Consider the following 15,197-nt stretch of genomic DNA (forward strand, 5'->3'; position numbering starts at 1 on the left):
AGTTAAACTTAAAGAAATGATAAAATGGATGCTTGGACAGTCCTGCCACAAGGTGTGCAGAATTCTCCAAACATGTAAACCCAGGCACTCCAGTCTGTCTTGCAGGCCTGGACTCTGCCTGATGGGACTGTGCTGTTGCAATATGTTGATGACCTTCTGCTTTGTGCTGAGGATCTGAAAACATGTCAATCTGCATCCGTTTCTCTTCTAAAATTTTTAGCAGAAAATGGCTGCAAGGCTTCAAAGGAAAAATTACAGCTTTGTAAACAAAAGGTTGTGTTTCTAGGCCATTGCCTAGCTCAAGGGACCAAACATCTCACAGAAGAGCGCAAAGCTGCTGTTCAAGCCATTTCTGTACCGTCTTCTGCTGCCAAACTCCGCACCTTTTTGGGAATTATCTCATACTGCCGTCCTTGGATCCATTGCACTGAACTTTCCGGTCAAGCGACAGCAGTATTGATGCAAAGATATGGAGGACGTCCACGGCCACTTGGATATTACTTCATGAGAATGGATCAGGAGGCCCAAGGAGCCCCCTCCCGTGTCCGTGCGGTAGCAGCAGTACAAGCAATGGTTGACAAGTCTTCTAAGTTGGTCCTGGACTACCCCCTAGTGGTTCTCACCCCTCATGACATCTAGAGTATACTCACTCAAGTACAACCTAAACATCTGTCTCTAGCTCATCAAATCCAGCTACAATGTGCTCTTTTCATGCCCCCCCCCATATATTTCTTTTCAATGGTGCACTACCTTGAATCTGGCTACTCTTCTTCCAATCGAGTATCCTCGTTCAAATGGGGGAGGGAGAGGCATAGGTGATCTAGGTATTACAGATTAGCTATTTTCTTTTTATTTTTGCAATAAGATCGTGATCTATTTGAAATAGAATATCAGCATGACTGTCTAGCATTGATGCAACAAGAAAATTCAGGCTTTAAAAACAGTTACTGAAACCCCCTGTTGACAATGCATATTCTGAGCTTTTTGTAGATGGTACCAGGGTGAGGATGGACGACTCCACACTGGATATGCAGTGGTCACACAACAAGATGTCCTAAAAGCAGAAGCTCTGCCTCCGCATGTCTCAGCACAAGAAGCGGAACTGAAGGCCCTCACTGAGGCGAGTAGAGTGGCAGGTAAGATGGCAAATGTTTACACTGATTCCAGGTATGCATTTGGCATAGTTCATGATTATGGCCCAATATGGAAGGCCAGACAATTTTTAACTTCTGTAGGACAACCCATTAAGAATGGTGTAGAAGTACAGAACCTCATGAAAACCCTACTCCTACCAGACAAAGTAGCAATCCTAAAGGTGAAAGCACATGCCAAAGCCGACACTGCAGAAGCAAAAGGCAACGCCCTAGCAGACTTCACAGCAAAGGCAGCGTCCCTCAAGCCGTGGAAGAAAGAAGATACTGACCGCACAAATCAGAGACTATGATTTGGACATTGATAAAAATTTGGACATTGATGTACTAAATACATTACAGTCACAAGCCAGCAAAGAAGAAAAAGATAAATGGACTAATATGGGAGCAGTAGACCAGGATGGCATATGGCGAACAGTCAGCAGAACTTGCCTACCACAATCCCTGTACCCCATGATTGCCCAGCTGATCCATGTAAAGACTCACCTATCGAAGGCAGCTATGCTACTGACGCTTAAGAGAGAATGGGTGGCCCCTAGGTTCTCTGTAGCTGCTACATCATTTGTCCAATCTTGCATGATCTGTGCTATAAGCAATCCCGGACAGAAAGTAAAAGTCCCGAAAAAACACTTGCCTAGGCCACTCTACCCATTTCAGAGATTGCAAATTGACTACATTCAGCTCCCACGTGTTGGGAAGTATTAATATGTGCTTGTTGTTGTTGATGTCTTTGCAGGTTGGAGGCCTACCCTGTTACCAAGGAAACCGCACAGGTAACAGCAAAGAAGCTCATGAATGAGGTAATCTGCAGGTATGGGGTAGCGTAAGTGATTGAGTCAGACAGAGATACAAATTTTACAGGTGTAGGGGTTTTGAACTCTATAGATTTAGAGGTGATGAAGAATAAAATGGCTGGGGTGTGACAGGATGTTTCTAAATTGATAAATGTTCAGGCACAATGGATGCCTTCCTTGTTTTTCCCCCAACACCTTATGCTCGGTTATGATAAAGATGTATTTTAATTTGAGCTTTGCATTACAATATAATTTATTTGCAAATGTAAGCGATTTTATAAAATACACACAATGTAATCTGCAATATATGTATATGCTACATGAGAGAGACAAAGCGCAGTCGGACCTCATGACCAATAATGAAAGATTATGGAGAAATATATTCAAAAATATGATACCTAAGGGAGCATGGATACAGCCTAAAATAGACAGTGTAGAATGCACAACTGAGTATTGTACAGGCTCTATGATATATTTCCAGGTAAAAAGCACCGATTTGATGTGCAAGTTTATAGTTTTACTTGTGATATTTGGTCCACCGCTATACCCAGAACAATACTGGTTACCTAAATTGAAGGTGCAATGGTGGATACAAATAATAAGACACATAAAATAGACAACTGTGAAAAGACCTTAGATGGTTTAGTTTGTGGTCAGGGGACATATGTACATATGTAATAAAGTGAGATTGCTTTGCACATAGACCAGTCTGCATCACTGCTTTCTCACAGAGGCCGCAATAACAACCTCTGATTTGGAGCCTCACTGCATATTGACGGAATGATTGAATTTCCCTAACAACACGGATTAGATATTAGACAGTGAAGGTGATGAATGAGTGGAACAGGTTGTCACGGGAGGTGGTGAGTTCTCCTTCAATGGAGGTCTTCAAACAAGTTGGACAGTTTTCTGCATGTATAAACTGAACAAAGAACAAGAAGCAAATTAATTCTCATTCGCTGTTCAGTCAGAACATGCAGTTAGACTCAAAAATAGTTCAGATTCCTGCTGGTTGTGGGAAATTTGATCAATTAATCTGCCCATGTAAAAAGGCCCTACGACTCCTAAATTAGTTCCTGTTTAGCCTGGGGTGGTTCCCTGTTGAGATAAGAGCATGGTTTATCATACTATATTACTTTCTCTTGCTTCTTCACATATTTGTAGTAACATCTTACTCTATAGTGGTTTCTTCTTGACAGGTATTTGCCCAGCTAATTATCAAATATAACTGTTGCGGACTCGGAGATGCAGGCAAGCTTGCTATGATGGAATAATTATCTAATGAAAATTGTTCAACTAAATGCTATGTCAGTAGTTATGTACAATAGAGATATCTACCTAAGAGGTTGTTTCCTCTTGATGAGCCATGTCTATATGTCCTATAAAGGCTCCCCAGCTGCTAGTTTGTTGACAGTCCGGGGTATCTCCTGGGACCCATGTATAAAATGTTTACTCACCTAAAATGTCTGTTAGTTACAGAATGGTTGTGTTCATATTATTAGGAGTAAGAATATATCTGTAGATGTTATGATTATTGGCAGGCTGGAAAATACATACCTTTAGTGGTTAAACAATGGAGACATTAGCATTTGAAAGTGATTATATAAGGCTAGAATAAGTAGAGAAGATTAGCTTGTCAAGCAGCATTCATTACCTCTTTTTTGTTCTTCTATGGTAACTATTGCTGCCAAAGTAGTTGCATGTTTTTGTTTAAAAGTGTGGTCACTGAACTATGGACGGGAAATGCCGGAATTTCTATGCTAAACAGCAGGAGAAATGATTATATGGATGTATTATTTAACTAGTTTCACCAATGGCAATTCCCCCAGACATCATGACTACATAGAACATTTCAGTAATGAAACTATAGTAGGAAACATTTTTCCCTAAGGCAGGAAACCGTCTTACATCAGGTATGAGTGCAAGAATTGTTCTTTATTTCAAAAACATACATTATATAAACCTAGCAATTCCCAATTCTCCAGCAAAAATTGTAGCAGTATTGGTTACAGAATTAGCAAGTGACAAAAATTTGAATGATTACCTCTACCAATGGTCCAATTTTAAAGAAGCTGTCTTGGAGGGGAACAATCCCTGTCTGTATGCATTACTTGTGCATTTGGAAGTACGTAGTGATACAGAGTTGAGCCTTGCTTGAGACTCCCCTCTATGTGCTAGAAGGGAGACAGATCTGCAAGAATGTGTCCATGCATGACAAGGATGGCTATTCATTTAAAAGTGTATGCCTAGAGCAGTGATGGCGAACCTTTTAGAGACTGAGTGTCCAAACTGCAACCCAAAACCCACTTATTTATCGCAAAGTGCCAGCAGGTCAGGAGGCGGGGCTTATCAAAATGTATGCTTTTACCAACGTAGTTATAAAAAGGACAGGGCTGCTTCAAAATAGACAGGGAGGAACGCCCTGTGTTTTTTTCCTAGCTGGAGTACCATTGATGGGGATTTTGACTGGAAATCAGCTGCATATCCGCGTCTGATTTCAGACTGTGTGGCGCATAGTGTTAAGGCAGCAGAAAGCTCTCGCTCACGACCTGAAGGTTGCGAGTTCAAATCCTACATGGTTCAGGTAGCTGGCTCAAGGTTGACTCAGCCTTCCATCCTTCCGAGGTCGGTGGGGGGGTAATAAATAAATTACCTGAAAGCGCTGCGGAATAAGTTGACACTATACAAATAACAAGATTTTTTATTTTATTTTATCTCCTCCGAAGGCTTCCTGAAGTCATTGCCCCTAACTTCTGATTCCCAGCGGCCTGTAGTAGCCTTACCTGACCAGCGCCGCCGCACCTGACCAGGCCGCTGGCAATTGGAAGCTGGGTGGCACTGATGGCAGGAAGCCAGAGGAGGGGGAGCACCGTGCATATCTTGTTTTCCCGAAAATAAGACACTGTCTTATATTAATTTTTGCCCCAGAAGAGGCACAGTGTTTTTTTTCAAGGGGGGTAAGGCCTAATACTCACCTGGTCTGCTGCGTCACGATGCCTCACAATGTTCTCCGGCGGCGCTGCGGCAAACTGCCGTGTCCTCCCTGTCTGCCATCTCAGCTTTTTCTAGTGACGGGGCTTTGAATACTCCCTCTCCAGCAAAGCGAGCGCTGTGATTGGCTAATCGAGCGCCAGCAGCCAATCACAGCCGTCGCTTGATGAGCCAATCATAGCCATTCAGTGATGTCATTCACTGAGTGGTTGTGATTAGCTCATCAAGTGCTGGCTGTGACTGGCTGCTGGCGCTCGATGAGCCAATCACAGCACTCACTTTGCTGGAGGCGTGGTATTCAAAGCCCCATCATCAGAAAAAAGCTAAGATGGCAGACGGGGAGGACACTGCAGTTTGCCACAGCGCTCCCGGAGATCATCGGGACGCCACGGACCAGGTGACTATTGATATTTTTTAATGCGGGTTAGCTAGGTCTTATATTCAGGGGGGGGCTTATATTTCAAGCCACCTCCAAAAACTGAGGTAGGTCCAATTTTCAGGGGAACGTGGTAGTATCAAATTAGCTGTGGATACATGGCTGATTTCTAGTCAAAATCTGCACCAATAGTACTCCAGTGCTCCAGCTAGGAAAACAACACAGGACATTCCTCCCTGTCTATTTTGAAAAGATAGAGGTAAAATCATACGTTGCGACAAGCCCTGCTCCCTGACGTGTTGACACTTTTTGATAATTAAGTGGGTTTTGGGTTGCAGTTTGGGTACTTTGCGTAATGGTGCAGATTTTGACAGGGTTTTTTGGATGTGGAAATGCTGCGTAATTTGCCGTGGAAATTTTCGCTGCGGCCATTCCGCAGCTTTCCGTCACGTGTACACATGCCCTAAGTAAGCCTTAGGTATGCTCCCATGTGCGGAGTGTCCTCAGTAATAAGTGACCCCTATATCAACCCCAGTATTAATAGTGACTTCCCCCCACAGTAGCCCAGTAATAGCGCCTCCTGAAACCGATATACTTATCTCCTCTTCTTGAAAGTGTGGCTGCTTCTCTGCTTGGCGCTGCTGCAGACGGAAGTGTGTGCGCCCGGATGCCACCTTCCTTCTCCGGTAGAACCAAGGAGGAGAGGTCAGGGGAGGAGGAAACCAGGTGCACACACTGCTGTCAGTTTGTGCACCCGTAACAGAGCCACTGAGTGATTGCCAGCCGGGGAGCCACGGCACTTTCATGATGACCAGACGTTGGCTCCGAGTGCCCCCTCCGGACCTAGTGTATACCTGCATGTAATTTCAGCTGGCAATTACAGCTGATCCAATAAGAGAATGATGACCCACGATGACCATCCGACTGCCCTGCTGATGTCTTTTGAAGATGAGACTTCATAACGGCTATGTGGTCTTATCCATTTTGAATCCTTGATAAACTCTGTTATGTGATAATATGTAATAAAGCGACTCTTTTAAGAATAGTGAGGCAGCATTTAATGGGACACAATGTCAGCAATGTCATTGAATTAAAAAAAAAAAGAAAGAAACACAGGTCAGACCACTTTCTAGATTGGTAAATGAGCCACGATGGAAGCAGCTCTGAAACCCTACCCACTTTTCCTGACACATGCACATATGTCGGAAAAAGTAGGCAATGACTTCATAAATACGGCATTCAGCTCAAATGCAATATTTTTCAATGTGTTTACACCACTAAATTGGCGTTCATACACATCTGCTGACAGTACAAGGGCTGATCCAGAGAAAACTTTCAGTAAAAATATGTTCTCTATATTAATCCACCCACATGCACCTGAGTGTCACATGATTTTAAAAAAATACCCAAGTCTTGAATCACTTGAATAAAACTTCTTTTAACAGACTCAAAGCTTGAAATGTGTAAGTGAATGATTGTCTTCATATGCCTGATGTCTAATAAAGAAATCTTATTCAAGGGAAGAGAGAGCGCTGGGTACTTTTATAATCCTTCTCTAATCACTGGAAGCCACTTAGTTTAATTTGTGAACCAGGAATAGAAACTCCAGCCACATGGTAACCAGAAACAAGGGTAAGTTGGCTCTTTACCATTGGACTTACATCTAAGTGTTGTCTTTAAGAATACAAACTTTCCTCCCATCACAGCATTGACTAGAATTCTTAGGTCATCTTTAAATCTCTGAAACTTCTAGTGTTTGATTGCCAAAGAGAGATGTCCTTTATCAGGAAACATATGACATTCTACCCATGGCCAACTATCACAGACAGAAACTAACAGTCTCACCACGTTGTAGAATAAAGTTCTATATATGATTAACTTATTCCCCCATGAAAGATTCAGTTTAACCCTTTCCAATCCACCGTCTGACCTCTGAAGACATTATGATTTAAGGCTGTACAGCTCTGATGTTGGAAGACGTCCGTCGGGGTTCTCTTACTATATATTGCCAGCCTCTCTGCTGTCGGAACCTATCCAACGTGTCACCTCATGCAGTACTGGCTTTAGCCAGCATATAGCGCCGTTATATAACGGCCGAAAAAGAGTAAGCCCCCTAGGAAAACCAGGATACAAATTGGATTGGAAAGTGTTAATAGACAAATATCAAAAGAATATCGTACACCAGTCTTCTTGGAAATAGAGTTGTCTCCCTGAGGCTTTAACTGTTTATACTTATAGGTGTAAGTGCAGATTAATTCATTTAAATTCATTAGTATCACTACATATAGATTGTATAATGTACGTTACATATTTAACTGCTTCATTCCCTTTTTAAACTCTATTGGTGAACTATTTCTAACTCACTGCCACCAAATCCATCTGTATTGGAGCAGTTTATGGGATGAGTTACACTTCTGATCCATGTCTGCAGGACAAAGAAGTGAGATTAACAACTGGGAAATTATACTTAAAAGAGTTCATTATTTCTTAAAACCTGTTCAGGCTACTATACTAACATAAAAGAAGACATATTCAACTTTCCCACTTCTTGGTGCAGAATAATGTTGTCTTGACACAGAGACATGTGACTGCTTCAACTGATCAGTTTCAGAAGTGAGCCAGTGATTGGCCTCAGTGGTCACACGGCACTGGTATCGGTGATGTCATCACAGGCCCCGTGCATCTGGAAGTGGGGGCCAGAGGGATGGGAGTGGGAAGGATAATTATACCTTCTTTCATGTTGGTACAGCAGCCTGAGCAGGTTTTGAAAACCCTGAATAACCCCTTTAAGCAGCTTCCAAAATTTTACTTACATTCACATTGAATAATTTATGTTAAAACACTACTTGACCATAGGATGTCATTAGACTGCATCAAATTAGATTTCTTTACATAGAACCATTGGTTGATTTCAAATGCCACATGAGGACAATATAACAAAAGAACTGGGCTAAAAAACAATGGAAAATACAACTGTATTCTCTTTTTGGTGCAACATATGCTTCCATTTATGGCTTTCCCTGATTTTGTCAGCAGATTTTACAGTGTTGGTGATTGGAAAAGAAAATCTAAAGCCAAGACATAGTTCATTGATGAAAGGAAACTATGATTTCAGCAATGTTCTTTTTTTTTTTCTTCAAATAAACAAAACTCAAGAAAGAGATCATCTCCAATATAATTGTATAGTAAAGTTACCCCACTATTATCATAGCAGATGGGATCTGAAGTCTAAGTATAGTGTTCAAATCAAAATTGACCAGTGTGCTCATGTATAAACCAGAGAGCAGTGGTTCCCAACCTTTTCAGCCTTGGGGCATTCCTGGGAAAAATATGTAAGGTGGTGCACACCTACCAAAAAGGGTGTGGTCAGGGCATGGCTAGATCTGTAGCCTATCACAATGTATGATGACCACCATTAATCCAGTAGTTCTCATAGTAACAGCTTACAGTCATGGTAGACCTAGTAGTAACAGCACGCCCTATCCGTGTCCCTAATAGTAATAGTGCTCCGCTCAGTGGATCTAGTAGTAAACGTTCACCCATTAGTAGCCCTGTAGTGTGTCACAGATGCCCCTGAAGGACCCTGGCCTTAAGGTCTCTGATGCCCCCATAGTGCCTGCCACAGGCATCCGAATCTTCTTTTATATGCTCTCATACTGCCTGCCAGAAATGCACATAAATGGCTCCAACCTCAGATTTCCCATAGTGCCTGCATCAAATTCACTCATAGTGCCAGTGTCAGATACCCCCATAGGATTTGTGGCCTTAACTGCCCTACTCGCACTATAAGGCCTATAGTGTCAGTCAACAAATGCTGTCCCCCTCCATGACCTAGACAAGCAAAGCAGAATCCCTACAAGCCTGCTGAACTGTTCCAGCTCACTCATTACAGCTGCTCCGCATGCCACATTGAACCAATCAGCTAAATTCTTTTCCCCGATCCTATGCTACTGCTAATAGGTGTATGTACAGAGCGCATACTGTACTTGGGGGAGGGTTCAGCTGATTGTTCCAGTGCGGCATCCCAAGCCTCTGTAATGAGTTGGAATACAAAAGGCTTGTAAGGATACTGCCCGGCCTGAAGTTCCACACAACTGCCTAATTATGCTTTATGGCATGGAAGAAAGAATTACCAGCAAGCCAACTGCGGCATCCCTGGTGGTTTCCTTCGGTACACCCAGGTTGGGAATCATTGCTCTAGAGACTATATATTCTAGTTTACTTGTGATTGTATCGTCTAGAAAATGGCAGTAAAGAATGAAGTAATATCCAACTTTTACTGGAAGCATTCTGCTTTTATGCCTCAGGAAAAAAAAGAGTTGGATGCTACTCCATCCCAGTGCCTTGGATATTCTCTTTACTGTCTACAAGTGAGAAACTGATGGAGTCATCCAAGCAAGTTTACACAAGTCTACATAAAAGTGAGTGGTGGTAAACATTTATCTTTAGTTCAACTGCTATTATTATAATTCCTCTCAGACTTGGCAGCTCCGTGTATATTTAGGAACATTAGCTATACCGTATGATGGCCTCCATCACAGCCTGTTCTTGTATGGCTGAAAAGTTTTCCTACCAGTCTGGTGATGACTACAAGGACAGCAAACACTGTGGATTTCCCTGATATACTGTAGTACTAACAGTTATTGCTGTGGACGATAAACTTCATCCTACCTTTCACATATCCAGTCGTTTACAACACTGATTGCCTGGGTTTTAGTGGGAATTTTCCTGTAGCTATTGTTGATTTCACAAAGACGTCTTGTTAGCATCAGGCATAGGAATTATAAGCCGGATACCTTTTGTACTACATTCTTTCCAATACACATCAAGTTGCAGCTGGATATTCCTACTGAACACAAAAAAGTCCTCTTCATTTCATAATCCAGACCAAACACGTTAATCAATAAAATCCTGGGTACTATAATGCTTTAGTTACTGTAATGGAAAATCCAGTAAAAATAACAGTGAGCCTCTAATGTCATGGGAACACAATAAAGGTGAGGAATACGGTACATGTTTTGTATCACTTCAACAGTCTCAAGTCTTACAGCTTGTGTGTACGGGACATTTAAACCCTTAGATCTAAAGAAAACCCTGCCCCTCTACTTGTAGTTGGCTTCCCAGTAGTGGTCTGTGGACTAGCCTCATATTACACTAGCGCTGATTACAGATTATAGTCTCATGTTTCTGTCTCTTGCGAGACACAGACTACTCACAGTAAACTTTTCCCCCCTGAAAGCAAGCTACATATGTGGCATTTCTATTCTGGATACATTGTAACAAATTAACTTTCCTGCACTGTATAATGTAAAGCCTTAGATTATATATATCCTCCAACAGCAGTGCATGTTACTGTAGGTCATTAATGATTTGTGATTTATGAACATCTTACCAAAACTACATTTTTTCTTTAAAATTGCTCATTATGGATCCACAGGCTATTAATTAAAGGAAAGCAGAAAGACGACAATAACCTCTGTATTGGTGAGACTCCAGAACAGCCGGCTGGGAAAAATTCTTAATAAACATAGAAGGCTGAGTAACGTGCAGTGAAACTGCTCCGAGTGCAGCCGTCACATCCGAAGCGGAGCAGACATCAAGTCTGCTAAATCCCAAACAAGTCAGCAGAAACTTCGCAGAGGGAGTTGGCCTGTGTGCAGCCTCAGAGTTTGTGGTAACGTACTATGTCCTATGTCCATTCCCACTACCAAACACCTCTGAGATTTGGATATTGTTTTCTAAAGAAGCTTAGCTCCTGCTTAGTATTTATTCAGTTTTCTATTTCAGGTTATGATTACTTGGATTTAGCAAATTCTAATACCGGAGACATAATTCCTAAGCAAGTTATGCTAGAAAGATGACTAATTCTACCGGTTGTCCATCACTGCTGTTTAAGAGTAACGGAGGTTAGGACAACTAGGATGCATAAAGGAAAGCTTAATGTCTGCTACTCTTGAAGTTGTATACAATGTATGATACATGTTCTGTGCTATTCCTCACTCCAAGGGTAAAATACACTGTTGTATATCATAGCATAGGACACTGGACCAATGTAAATAGGCTGAGGTGTAAGTACCACTGACGTATGGCACCTGGGATGTAACATCTACGTCTTGGTGCTGCAGGGAATAGAATACTTGTACAGATTCTTCGATAGTTTCTGTAAATGATGTAGTGATGGATTATAATCCCAAATATACAGCATGTCATTGCTGCTTAAACTACAAAAACTCTTCACTCTGAGTAGCTGAAACAATCTTTAGTATGTCTGGGAACTGAATGTACTACTTTTTACTTTCGTCAACACTCTCTGAAAGTTTTCCAGTTGAGGTTGGATTTTTTTTTTTTTTAAAAGGAAAAAGAGTTTTGCCTTAAATCTAAATTCAAAGCTCAATCATAACACCTGGAAGCTGTTAGGCATTTGTGTATACTTGCCGTGGAGTTGGATTAACAGCAAATGTAACCAGAAGCCCTTTAAAAAGACCTTATACGTATCTTGCCTATGTAAGCACATTATTTAGAAAGTCTGTTCCCAGCTGCGCCCTGTCAGCCAAAGGACCAAATGCATTGTGCTGCTTGCTCTTTCCACTGCTAGCGAAGCTTTTAATCTCACTTAGTAAGTGTATAGACTGATTCATCATGGACACTTTAAGGTGGTGAATTGCCTCTCAAGCATTTCACAGGTTCAAATACAATTCAACATTATCAAAACTGTATCAACTCTTTATAAACATATCAGTCTGATTGTTTTGCTCCCAGAGTCTAAGTATAAACTTCCAGGTAATCTGAATACAGCAGTCACTGATATGCTCTTCAGTGCTGAATTTAGGTTTTTTTTCTGATGTTTTATTTATGTTTGTAGTGACTACTAAGGGCCCTTTAACATGGGGCAGAATTGCGCCGCAGGACACAGTCACATCCACAGCTGTGGAATTGTACGCCAAAATCTGCTAATCTAACTGCATTTTGGTGCAGAATTTACGGCAGCTTGCTGTATGTCCTATTCCGTTCGAAAGGTTCATTTGCTAGTAAATTATAGATTTACTTATATACGTTACTAGAAATTACAGGTAACTTATTGGCATTGGTACTTATTTTAGTGTTTAAGCACACTGCAATCTATGTATTATAAATACTTTAAAAAAATTATTTATGTCATATTGGCTACCTGCCTCTGCTTAAAAATATCTTGGATCGTTCATACATTAGTAATAATAAGGTTTTTTTTCATAAAATGCATTGCTGCTTAGATAAATATTGCTATTATTGCTGGTGCACCTAAAGCTATGCAGCACATGCTTGTGTTAGATGCTGCAGTTAAAAGGGCGCTAACTTTTCAGACAACTTCTGCTCATCTACTAGTTTGCACGCGTCTCATCATTTCTGTAATATACAATATTAAAAATGTTGTTGTTTTACCACTATAAACAACATTTGAAGTGACTGCTACTAGGTGTCTCCCAACTTGTCAGCAATACACTGTCTGTTGTTAGGTACAGAGCTTCTGTAGGAAGAACGCAGGGATGTTTCCTTAACAATGAGGGAAGGAGCTGTCTTCTCAGGGGCACTCGTGTGCACTCATAGGCTGCAGGCTGACAGACACTGTGATAACGATTTTCACAATCTTTGCCTATCCTAGGTGGGTGTGCATGTTTATGTACACACAATTATATTGGAGTTCTCATCATTTGGCCAGAATGCCTAAATCGTCCTGCGAAAGCAGAGGTGTGAGGATTCAGATACTGCCCCTGCTGATTGGACCAGAGACTGCGCAATGCAACATGGGAAGTCATGGGAAGTCAGGGCAAGGAAGTGCAGGACAGTGAACTTCTGGCAGAATGCTAGGCTTGCTACACACCCCCTGAATGAAAGTGGATTGCAAACAGCAGGACAACAGAAAAATGGGGAAGACCACATGAAAATAAAAAATGTACAGATATGAAGCAGCGTGCAAACAGCAGCTAATGAGAGAACTAGTTATATTTTAGAAAACTTGTCAAAACTATATTGAAAATGCATTGAAAAGCTGCATGCAGTTGTAGCATGATTTCCCACAGTTCTAATTGCAATTAGAGTGAAAACACAACCACATCAAAAATTAAGGCAAATCACAATAAAATGACAGTTTTCAGACGTGTAGCTTAAAGGGGATATCCAGGTGTAATATAGTTTGAAAAAAAGAATTGGCGCAGTTCTCCTGGTATCATAACCCTCAGGCATACGAGTGGTGATGCAAGGGGAAGGGCAATCAGGACCACGGTGCTGCAGCGCTGGATCACAGGGGAATAGGACAGGTAAGGACCAGTATTTTAATCGTTTTAACAGATTTGGATCCATTTTTAAAAAACTGTATCACACCTAGACTGTACCAAATTGACTTTTATTGTCTATTCAAAGGACAGGCGATAAAAGTCAGATTGGTGGGGGTCTCACTGCTGAGACCAACAGCAATCCTGAGAACAGGGGTCCCATGTCCCTTTCTTCTTATTACTGCGGGCTTAAGGCACTCACCCTTAGTGATATGGAAAGTGAATGGAATGGCGGTTGCACATGCACAGTATTATTTATTTTAACTGCTCAGCTATATAAAGACGAATGGAGCTGCATCGTGCATGCGTGACTGCTGATCCATTCAATCTTCTCCTCACTGCAAGGGATGCAGTAATCCTACACTAAGAAAGGGAGGTCGACATAGGCCCCCAATTCTTAAGATCATGGAGGTCTAAGCAGTACGAACCCCACTGATCAGACTTTTATGACCTATCCTGTGAGTAAGTGATAAAAATAAATTTTGGTACAAACCCTTTACACCTCCACCACACTGTCTGAATACACCTTTATACCATTTAGGCCGCCTGCACACGAGCGTTCCGGATTCCGCTAGCGGATTTTCACGTGCGTATGGTACCTAAATGTGCTTGCGGATAGGTGCGGATGCGTGAAAAATCACGCGCGGATATATGGGGGTGTGTTGCGGAAAAAAACGTGCAGAAAAACCAGCAGACGCCCCTTATTGTAAACCCAACCCCTAGAGAACTGCCCATTCCTTGGAAAACAGCTTAAAAACCAACACCCAGACTCCGTTTTGTCCTTCTTGCTTGTGCGAGCACCGTTAAATTATTGATGTCTTTGTGGGCATGGTTGATCCATGTAACTTTTTTCGGGCGCTTCTCCAGCGTGACTTTATTTCAGTCACTGCAAAAAAATTCACAAGAGGAATTCATTACTACAGATTTTGCATTCTTACATCCTGCATTGGCAAGAAATACTACCTATCTCCCTCTACAAATTTGCCTGTGAAGCTCTGCTGTGTGTTGGGATGCCTCCTACCATGCCTACTTCCTGTAGTCATAGCAACCAGTGACTCCATCTGCAGCTGCACTGCGGATGTACTGCGTGAAAAAACGCACCCATTCACTTGTATTGGAGGCTTCGCGCGCAGAATCCGACCCAAATTAGAACAGGTCGCAGATTTTTTCATGCGCGTGAAAAAACGCGATACAAATCCGTCCGTCTGGGGACAACTGCGGATCCTCATAGGAGTATATTGGCTGCGGTCTGGGGCAGATAATGTGCCTAAAATAACGCGCTGGAAATTCCGTTCATGTGCAGGCACCCTAACACTCACATACCTAATATTTTTACTTTGCAGGGGTTTTGTGAGAATGCATGATTGTATACTGCCCATCTTACATGTTGTCCAGTGTAATAGGGGGAGGAGAGAACATCAGGATAGGGCTTTTTTATTTTGTCACAAGGAGAGTAAACGTGCATTGCACACTAATATAGATGTTTTATTTGCATAGCATTTGGAATATTGTGTGTGTACTCCAGAATTTTTCAATGTAGTACTGCATGCTGGTTGTCATGGGTTTAGAAAAGTGT

At 41.8% G+C, this 15,197-nt stretch overlaps 2 protein-coding genes across 3 annotated transcripts in view; one reads left to right on the top strand and one right to left on the bottom strand.

Annotated features, from left to right (window-relative positions):
- Positions 1–15,197, bottom strand: part of CENPP (centromere protein P) — a 277,456-nt gene that overhangs the window by 24,777 nt on the left and 237,482 nt on the right. The window lies entirely within an intron of this gene.
- The window catches only part of ECM2 (extracellular matrix protein 2), a 57,264-nt gene continuing 52,829 nt past the window's right edge, over positions 10,763–15,197 (top strand). The window contains exon 1 of one of the 2 annotated variants that reach the window (XM_066596418.1): positions 10,763–10,986. The gene's annotated coding sequence lies outside the window, so the exon portion shown is untranslated. Of the gene's footprint in view, positions 10,987–11,100; positions 11,219–15,197 lie in introns of those variants that run through there. The other variant, XM_066596419.1, reaches the window with a different exon arrangement.

This window comes from Eleutherodactylus coqui, chromosome 3 (genome assembly GCF_035609145.1).
Source record: "Eleutherodactylus coqui strain aEleCoq1 chromosome 3, aEleCoq1.hap1, whole genome shotgun sequence".
NCBI lineage: Eukaryota > Metazoa > Chordata > Amphibia > Anura > Eleutherodactylidae > Eleutherodactylus > Eleutherodactylus coqui.